Below are 10454 nucleotides of genomic sequence, written 5' to 3'. Positions count from 1 at the left end.
ATTAACCTGCCAATTAATTTGAAAAAACTTTATCTACTTTATATGAGGTCACGGCAAAGATGGCACTAATGTCCCACAGTATGTCAAGCTAATTGCATTGAAAGACACCTCTCCATGATTACTGCGTTCATTTAATTAACACCAGTTAAAAGGACAGAGGAACACAGTTATTGAATAGCGTGACATGAGGGAGAGCGAGAGAGACTTGCAATCATAGCGCTATACTGTTTATAGTGATATAAATCTGACACATCAATAACCTCTTTAGTTTTAGATGGATGGATGAGTGCCTGGACTGACGTAGAGTGTGTTTAATGACTACCGCAGACATTACAGTAAACTTTAGGACGTGTCCCGTTTTTGTGCTCCAGTATACACATGATTGATACCTCAAATTGTGTGTCCTATTGATGAAGGATCCACTGTAGGATGTCTCGTGAAAGCATCTTGTGCTTGTGTACTATCTAGGAAGTGATTTAGATTCAGAGTAAGCACATCTGTGTTGTATTTCATTTTTATATTCATTTATTTGCACTTATTATTTCTACTGTGGGGGCTCTATGGTCTTTACAAGCTTTCAAGAAAGTCACTTTTTCAAAGCAATCTGGTACATGATATTATGGTACATGTACTTTTTTAAATATCTATACACTGACATTGCAAGAGAGTCCAATGCTATAGAGGCTAGAATATCATATGGACTGTGGAGATGGGCTTTTTTGACTTGGGGCAGTAAAGAACCATCTATAATGCAACCCTGTCAGTTAAGCATAACAACGAAGAAAGAAATAAAGAAAGAAAGAGAGAGAGAGAGAGAGAGAAAGAATAGTTAGAAAGCTAGTAAGAAAGAATGAAAGAAAGAAAGAAAGCTAGTAAGAAAGAAAGAAAGAAAGAAAGGTATGGAAAAGAGATGTAGGGATACATGGCTGGATAAAGGAGGGGAGAAAGAAATAAAGAATTAAGGAAGGTAGGAATGAAGAAAAAATAAAGAAAATGGGGAGGGATAAAGGAAGGAGGGATAGAAAGAGGAAGGGAGGGAGAAAGAAAGGTATAGGAAAGAGAAGTAGGGATATATGGATGGATAAAGGTATAATATTATTCTAGAAATGAATAGTCATTGTACATATGTACAACAAATTTTTAAAAGAAAGAAAGCAGTCAATTGCATTTCATCTTATGGTTGCCATGACGCATTTCTGATGTCTAATAAAACTGCTTATATTGAGTGTGCATGTACTGTGTGTGATATGAAGGTGTCAGGATCTGTTCAGAAAAATAAATTTTCCTTGGAGGGCTCTCAATCCTGGGTCAGTGTGACTTAATAAAGCAGATTTCAGGAACAGCAGGTTCAGTATGCGGTCCAGATAGATGAGGGCATGGTGGCAATCGCGTTTTTTCCTTTTCATCCAGTAATGAATTCATGAAATAGGGCCAATCACAATTTTTATTTTCAGAAAGTGCTGTGCTACAGACCAGTCAATCTTTACCAGACGATATGGCATTTAAAGAAAGTGCTTCAACGCAGAAGAACCCTGCTTACATTCCTAACTGTATGTAACAGGATACTAGACTAGTATAGTAGTTCTTAAACATGGAATGCGTCCCATGTTTCCTGACCCACATGAACTTCCTGGAAAAAGTTCAGCAGTGTGTAAACCTGAAGATTATAGAGATGACTGTATTCTGTTTCATTTTGTGTAAGACATTTCTGCTAACGCTGTGTATTTGTCATTATTACACAACGGTTGTATATTTGCTTGTCAAATTGTTATAGAATAAAATATTAATAAATTATAAATAAATTAATAAATTAATATAAATATAAATAGTTGTATTATTAGCCACTAGCCAACCGATAACATGATATCGGGATCCTCCTTCAATGCCAATTAAATTTTTTGCTTTCCTCGATAAGTCACACAATAACAGGGTTAACTTCATTTCTATAACATAAGCTATGTACAGTAGTTTATAATATAGTGTTATTTGCCAAACTTTGCTTGTAATAAAATAATACCACTAATAATACAATTCTACTTTGATCCTCAAATCAGATTGGACAAGAGGCTCTCTCTCTCTATCTCTCTCACACGTGTCCTGTCTCTTACTCCAGTAGCTGTTCAGAAATTGATGCTTCATGTAGTCTTAAAAGGGGTGTTATACAATGAAAGTGTTTTAATATCTCAAAATCTTATCTTGGTTCTTGTACCTTTCTGTTTGCAGGTTCTACAAAAATACCCTTGAATACCCGGACACTTGAGAACCAAGGAGCACCTTTCAGATCGCTGCAGGCACTAAGGTAGGGCGTCCATTCTTGTTCATGAACAAACACACGTAAAGATGATCGTAAAAGGAAATAAACGCTTGAGTGAAACAATTTAGTATTTTAAATGCTGTTCTTTCTTAACTATACAGTAAATAAACATATAATTATGCTTTTGTCATTACTCAACTTCTATTAAATGCAAGTATAAGTATTTTCTCTCTAGGCCTCTGAACTGGATCTTTAACTTTAAGCTCTGAATCTGTACAGAATGTTCAAACACAACAACGTTTACCACACAGTCCAGGCAGAAGCTTGTTCAAACACGCCACAGTGATGGATTGTCTTCCACAGCTAAATTGCTCACCTCCAGAGTTTGAAAAGGCATCTGAAAAGTGACCTGAAGCTCAGTTTATTCAGCTTTAGAAAACCAACAAGTGCAAGGAACATTTGGTTTGGGATACAGCGAAAAACACGGGATAGGTTTTAAAATCTGGTACATTTCTCTTGCCAACAGAATGAGAAAAGATAAATGACTCAAATTCTCACAAAATGAACATTTTTGAGTCGAACATAGAATGTTAACTGTAAATGTGAATAATTCGCTGCCTTTACCATTGTAGTGCAAATTTGAGGTTTCTTTAAATCTTATACATTTCGAGTGGATTGAGAAGCTTTGTTTTTTAAAAAGTGGTCTTGTGAAGAAAATAAAATAGTATTTATACATTTTTCAGATCAAATGAAGCCATAAAAATCTCACAAATTGCTCAGCTGACACACACTGAACGTTGACATGTACACAAGAAAAAATCATATGAACTCTATTCATAAAACTATTATTTAAAATATCCATTAAGAGTAGTTAAAAACAAACAGATCATTACACGTCAAATACATTTCTAGACATCTCTTTAAATGCAAAGTCTGATGAAATTAATCTTAATTCAAATTCTATAAAGGTCACAGTAAAGAAAGATATTTTCTTTAACAGAAATCACGTTTTAAAGACTGCAATGAACACACTTTGTGACCACAAACATTTCCCTGGGTTAGTTACATCATGAATCCCAAATTTACATTTTCCCTGCCCCTGGGACACGGATATCTCAACACACACTTAGTGATAGACCAATCACAAAAGACTGGCTCAGCTTGACCATAAACATAACAAAGACTTTTTAAGAAACATAAAAATAGGCAAAATAGGACCCCTTTAAAAACAAAATGACCAATCGCAACCGCCCTGCCAGACTGGAGTTATTGGATCAAAAGCAAGACAGCCAATCGCAATCGTCCTGGCAGGCGCGTGTAATTGCTGCGTCACTCGATTTCGCACGACCTTCCTGGTCCCAGCTGAATAAAGTTAGATTGAGATTCATGGGCCTTCTGCCACACTCCCGGCCTCTGACTAATGTACATCTTCATCCATTTCTCTCTCCTGTTCCCCTCCAACCAACCTCGTTCTCTTTCTCCGAAGCTCTGAGTTGATTTGGTTTTATTTTTTCTGACAGAGCAGCAGATTCATTTTGTGGTCGGGAAAGACAAATGGACAGAAAGAGGAACGAAGCGGGAAAGCTCATTACTTTTCAGCGTTATTCTGTTTTCTTGAATAAACGCAAAGGAAAGCTCATGCATATGCATGCAAGATGTGCGACGGGTCCGAAAAGACCCCAGTGACAATCTGAGACTGAAAATCTTTGAAAGGCTTCGAGAATGTAAAGCTTGAAAACAAGGAACATGTGAACTGAATAAGAAATGTGTGCGATTCTACAATCTTCACTGTTCAAATAACTTGTGACATCAACCATGTAAACGAAAATGCAGATTTTCTTCATATAATTTAAAGGGCCAGTTCATCCGAAAATAAAAATGTAGATGATGGCAGAGTTTTCATTTTGGGGTGAACTATCCTTTTAAGGACAACAGATGCTCATTGTAAAAAAATGCAATAATTCCTGGACAACATGAAAGATCAGGTTTTGCGCAAACCTGAAGTCCAGGCCAAGACAATAAAATCTGTAAAATGTAATAAGAAATTTCACTAGTGGTCTTCTACTTTTGGATCCCAAAAGGATTTTATTTATAAATCCAATCTCTAAAAACCAAACAAAGCACATTCATAACATTAAGAGACGGAAATTTACTTAGGCACCAAAACAAAAATACAGGCAGTTCATAGAGACTCCATCTCCTGACCATCTATATTATTAAAATGGGATTACAGGTATTCAGGAGTGTTTGTGTAGCGTGGAAAAAAAGAGATGCAATAAAACTGAATTGTGCGTCTGTCAGTCTTAAGGTTAAGCCATGGCTCTGCGTTCTCTCACCTCCGCATGCGGCTAATAGGATTTAGAGGTTTGGAATTCATTCATTTACAAAAGCTTTGACTCCCTCAAGACAACATAATCCCTCCGTAGCACAGCTAATAGATACCTAGCAGCGTACAGTATGCCTGTCAGTCTTCTCCATTAAAAAGTAAACACGCTCTTCCTTTACATTGACGTCACACGGGGAAAATCGTCAGCGCTGGATACAAAAGGTCTTGAACAACGGCTGCAGGTTTCTTCAAGTTTGTTGTGGTTACGCAACAGTGCAGTGAAATTGATGGCCGTCTGTATGGATACAGATCCGCCGTGAGGGAGAACAGGTGGTGATAGATGGTTGAAGGTCTGCCTTGGCTTTGTCTCAACATAAACCAGATCCAGGGGAAAACACATCCATCACATCTAATGCTTTTATGAATGCCAGCCAGATAGAGTTTAAGGGGACACTTCCTTAGGAAATGATAATTCTGTCGTCGTTTAGTCATCGCCATGTCATTCAAAACCTATTCGATTTTTTTTATTTGCTCACGGAGATACTTTTCGACCGCAATTGGTTATATTTTTGATATATTCTGTGACTTTTTCATATACTGAAAGCATACAGTGAGCTATGGCTGTCAGGCACCTCAAAGCACCATCAGCCGTCAGATCTGTGGCTACACTTACACAAAAGTATACTGCAAGGTTTTTATACTACGGTGAGGACATCAAATAGTAAAATCGACATCAATTGGTACCCCCGATGCAATGAAATATGCATACCATGGTATTTTTGTACCCTGAGATGTTTCTACAAAATAGCTTTTGAGTGTCTTGGTTTTTTTGGACGTGTACCACAGTATACCTTTGTTTTTAGGACATTGACAAAAAACCAAGACTATACAGTAGGTATGTACTATGGTTAATGTCCAAAATACTATGGTAGTAGCCTACTGACTGTTCGTGATACTGTACAGTCACTGTTTTAGAATCCAATAAGTAACAAAGCAATAAATACTCTCATACGTCAATATATCCAAGTTGATATCTTACATCTTTTCTATCTCATCACACAAAGTAAATTTACTTCAGATCAGGAAATATCTCCAATCTGGACAATCAGACCAGTCACATTCTGAAAAACTCTTCCAGGTTCAAGGACAAACAAACAAAATTATATCAAAGTTTTATTTAAACTTCCTTTTGCAATAACGTCTGTAAAATAGTCTGCACGTATCACTTTTTTCTACGTATGTACATTTGTGGTACTTTAGTTCAACACTCCTCTAAATGGGATGTAAAAGAAAAGTTAACTTGAGGTCCGATTGTCTCCTCCACATGTGGTCAAAGATCTGGTCAAGCAAGGCTACAACCTTAAAGGGATAGTTTGAACAAAAAGGAAAACTCTTTGAGCATTTATTCACCCTCATGTCATTCCAAACCTATATGACCTTTTGAAGAATATCGGTATCTAAACTACATTGACCTCCATTGACTTCCATTGTATGGAGACAAAACCACTGAGACATTTCTCAAAATATCTTCTTTCTGGAGAAAAAAATTGTCAGCAGAAGAGTGCAATTGTGCTTAAGTCTGCTTTTACAGTGTTTTTACGGTTCTTTTGTGTTCCACAACAGAAAGAGTCATATTCAGGTTTTGAATGACATGAGGATAAATAAATAATGACAAACATTTCATTTTAAGATTAATTTAATTTAATACTCTATCTATTACACCCACGGTTGTACTTGACTTGTCTTTCACACTATAACGAAACGGTGCCTTGTGCACAACTCTTAGACTTCTCATGCTCGCATTCTTATCTCTTGACTTTTCTGTACAGCCGCCCGTTTAGTATTCACCAGATATACAGCATATGAATTACTTTGACAGATATTCAGACTTTCTTTAGAGATGATGGTTTGTGAGAGACGTAGTCTGAAACCTGAAGGCAGGGTCAAAGACAAGAGACTGGGTGTGGGAGGAGAAACAAATAGCAAACCGAGCTTATTTCTTGCTTGGTAGCTTTCCGGTCACGTAGTGCTATGTGGTTGTCTTGAGCACTGCCCAGCCGACTGTATCTTTCCTGATTCATTTAACTCATTTCGCTTCTGTTTGTTGTAATCATGTCCTCACGGTGTTAAAAGGCTTTTACTCTTCCCAGCACATCTCAAGAGTAGTTTGGTTGTGACTGTGGCTTATACGGAAGCATTAGGATGGCAAGTATCGCTCTGAGACTAATACTGAGGTTAAACACTTGAGGTCTCTGCCCTGACTGGAGCACTATAACAATAAATGTTAAGGATCACGTCGGTTTGGGAAGATCAAGGTGAGCTTAAAAAGAAATACGAGTAAAGAGAAGACAAGAACAACTCTTACAAAATATATAATTGTAAATTATAATAAATTATAATTGTTTTACTGTATAAACCATTTAAAGACTGGTATTATGATACAGTATGATTGGACAACCATGTTCAATATCAATAAACACAACACAACAAACTGCAAATTCAACAGTGAGAGTTCAACCCAAAATGAAAATGATGTCATTGTTTACTTACCCTCTTGTCATTTCAAACCTGTTTAACTTTTAAATTCAGATTCTAACACACAAATATAACTTAACCTTAAAACAACATCATTATAAAATGATAAGAAAGTCTGTGTGATATTTATAATGAATTGACAAATATGAACACATGACATAATTGACACTTAGTTTCTTAAATGTCCCTTAATGTTTATTAAGACCAATGAAACAAAATGAAGGAGTGAAGGACCATACGGAGAGAGAGATAGAGAGAGAGAGAGAGTTTTACAGAACCCTCATCTATTCTTTTTCCCTTTGCACAACCTTTCATCTTGAGTTACTCTCATCCCTTATCTGGCTTGTGATGCTGAACAGCTTAATGGAGACCATGATGCACAGGTGTCGAGAGTCCAGCAGGCCCTTGATAAAAAAGGGAGAAGGCACCATCTGTGTTTTGAGCTGCTGTTCAGCAAACAAAAAAGTTTCTCAAACTTTCTGGGTTTGCAGGTTTTATGGCATTGTGTATTTCCATCACTTTTGTTAACAAGCGATACAATTAAAATAGGATAAAGGTCTGTTTCTGAATTCACACATTACATAAAACATTCTCATATTTGCTATGAATTATTAAATGAAGATTTCTTAACATTAAGTCCCAAACCACGATAGCTTAGTTTGCATAAATTCACATCCCACTCAAATGTATTTTTATATTATATACTGTTTGATGTTGAACACTTGTTGCTATCACAAAAAAATTGGCCACAAAACCGCAAACCCTATATAACATCCAAAGCATGAAAACATGAACAGCAATAATAAAGAATAGTTAGTTGGACCTCTAGAGTTTTCTCGAAGGTTACGCACTTCCATTCACTGACCGTGTGTTGAGAAAAAGCGTTCAGGTCCTTTATTGTGCTACACCTATGAAAAGCTCTGAATAGATACAGTTTTTTAATATGCTTTAGAAAAAGGTGTTTGTGTAAAACAGTCAAGCATTAATGTGAAGAGAAGCTGTTAGAGTAGTTCTTAAACCTTGAAGTCTTGACATTTTCCATTTAATCCATGTTTGATCCTAATGGCACGATTTCACAGTGGCTTCACAGAGCGGATATCTCGCAGCACACAAAACACTGATGAATGAGGTTGAGTTCAGGATGCCAAACTTAGTAGATGGCTTTTTTCTTCGTTTTAATGCTCTGGATGTTTTTCCGTCAGTGAACATTTGTCACTATAGCTGCTAAATTGAGAACCTTTCGCATCTTCTAAAGAAAATTTGAGTGACGCTTACGTGTGCAAAACACGCCGATGCAAGCGTGGTCGGCAGGGCATTAAAAGAGTAGTGACATTAAAGGTGTTAGAGACACTTTGAAAGGCTGTTCAACTTTATTTATCAAGGGAGAGAACAAAAACGTGTGCACTCGCAGTAGCTCTGGTTTACTTTTATTGTCACGTTTTACCATCTGAGTACGAGTAGAGATAAAAAACTCCCGACGCATCTGGCCCTGTCGAACATATACCAGACCGACAGCTAATAAAACAGACAAAAACAGTCAGCGCGTAACAACGTTTGAGGTTTACACAAAAGCCAAATTACAGCAAGCTCTCATATCCATCAGTAAATATGCACACGCCGCCAAAACATCCAGCAGTAAGCTGTGCTAGTCCTCTTCCCTGCATGCTAACACAATTTTGCTCTGTGCCTCTATTTAAGTATTCCCTGTGGGTTATCCTTTTCAAACACTGATACGCAGTCACGACTGTTCTCCACGACAGCATCCTTTAAAGACGTCTATAAGTCAAACCCACACAAACTTTTAATCTATACTCCCGCAACCTAAAGTCTCCTTGGGTTTCCCGGCAGAACCCGCGCACACACGCTAGCCCGCGCACTCATTAGGAGTAATGTATTCTGCTTTAATTAGAAGCTGGTGAGGGGAGCTGCCATCATCATTGTGAGGTCCAGCTGAGAGGTAGTCAGTAGGGAATCTAAACAACATCGGCATACAAAGAAACTTTACGCTTGTGGCTTTACACAACTGTGAATTATAAAATGTAAAGTTTTGATGAGACACATTTGAAGCCGGTGTACAACAGAAATGCCACCACAACCCATGTAGAACCTCAAAGCGACTGCATAGCAACACCCTGGCAACCACTGTTGCATCGTGTCAAAAGCTTTTGTATGGCCACAAATATGGCATTATGTTTCATGTTCGTCCAAATATGTATCAAACTATCCTGCCAAACACTTAAACGGTGGTCAAAAGGGAATCTCAAAACAACAGCAGGCAAAAAAAAAATCGAGCTGAACGATTAAAAGTATTTATAAGTTAGTTCTGGTCCTTGATTCTGATTGGCTGGTTCTAAGCCGTTACAGAATACCCCGCTTCACGTCGTGCCACAATGCCCTTAGCTGTTATAAAATGCATTGTTACCCACTGATTCGTGGGGCTTACTGCTTTATTAATTGTGATGATTTTTGTCTCCCACAATTTGTTAATTGATGAAATTGTTCATTTTAAAGTGGAGTTTACGGACGATAGCACACTTAGAAATACGATGTTGCAAGTTTAAGATTTGCCCATTCCAACATGTTTTGTGAAGTGAAGTAAATATTCTAAAGTGAAATAAGCAAAATGTTAAAACCTGACATAATAATCGTAATTAATAATAATGATTAAAATGTTATTTTTTTAATGATAAAACTGAGAAAAATATTTGTCATTATTCATTGTGAATTAAATGTTAAAAACTGACAAAACAATCATGATTATTTTAAGATTTTATTTTTGGCGTTCTTCCTTTATTGGATAGAAAGTGATTTTAGAGAGGACAGGAAGCGAAGTGGATGAGAGAGAGGGGGTGGAGTCGGGGAAAGGACCACGGGCCGGGATTTGAATTCGGGTCGCCCGGGACGCACCGGCATGTCGGAGCACGAACCACTTGACCATCGGCTCCGACAAACATTCATGATTATTAAACCTGACAAAAAATTTGTACAAATTAATCATGATTATTAATAATGATTACAAAAATTGCAAAAAATAGTAATAAAAATTCTGAGCAAAGTAATCGTGATAATCATTTTACCTGTTACCGTGCAGCCCTACAAAGAAACTTGACATTACAGGTTTTACACAACCATGCATTACAAAAAAACAATATTAATATACTATATGCATACTCTCGTCCAAATTCAACAGTCAGCTGGCTTTTTTTACATCCGCTGCATGGCGTTTCTCACTCGGTCGCTTCAAGATAGGATTATGGTCAACGATGTGAGTAATAATATCTAAACACCACGTCATACATCAACAACCAAAAAGGGAACAAACATTTTTTTAACAAATTT

General features: G+C 37.1%; 1 protein-coding gene across 1 annotated transcript in view; it reads left to right on the top strand.

The window, feature by feature from the left end:
- The window catches only part of elfn1b (extracellular leucine-rich repeat and fibronectin type III domain containing 1b), a 73349-nt gene that overhangs the window by 48375 nt on the left and 14520 nt on the right, over positions 1 to 10454 (top strand). The window contains exon 2 of the mRNA XM_056765943.1: positions 2224 to 2299. The gene's annotated coding sequence lies outside the window, so the exon portion shown is untranslated. The remainder of the gene's footprint in view (positions 1 to 2223; positions 2300 to 10454) is intronic.

This window comes from Triplophysa dalaica, chromosome 2, assembly GCF_015846415.1.
Source record: "Triplophysa dalaica isolate WHDGS20190420 chromosome 2, ASM1584641v1, whole genome shotgun sequence".
Lineage (NCBI taxonomy): Eukaryota > Metazoa > Chordata > Actinopteri > Cypriniformes > Nemacheilidae > Triplophysa > Triplophysa dalaica.
Note: the sequence above shows the minus strand (reverse complement) of the source record. Positions and strands in the feature narration are given on the sequence as shown.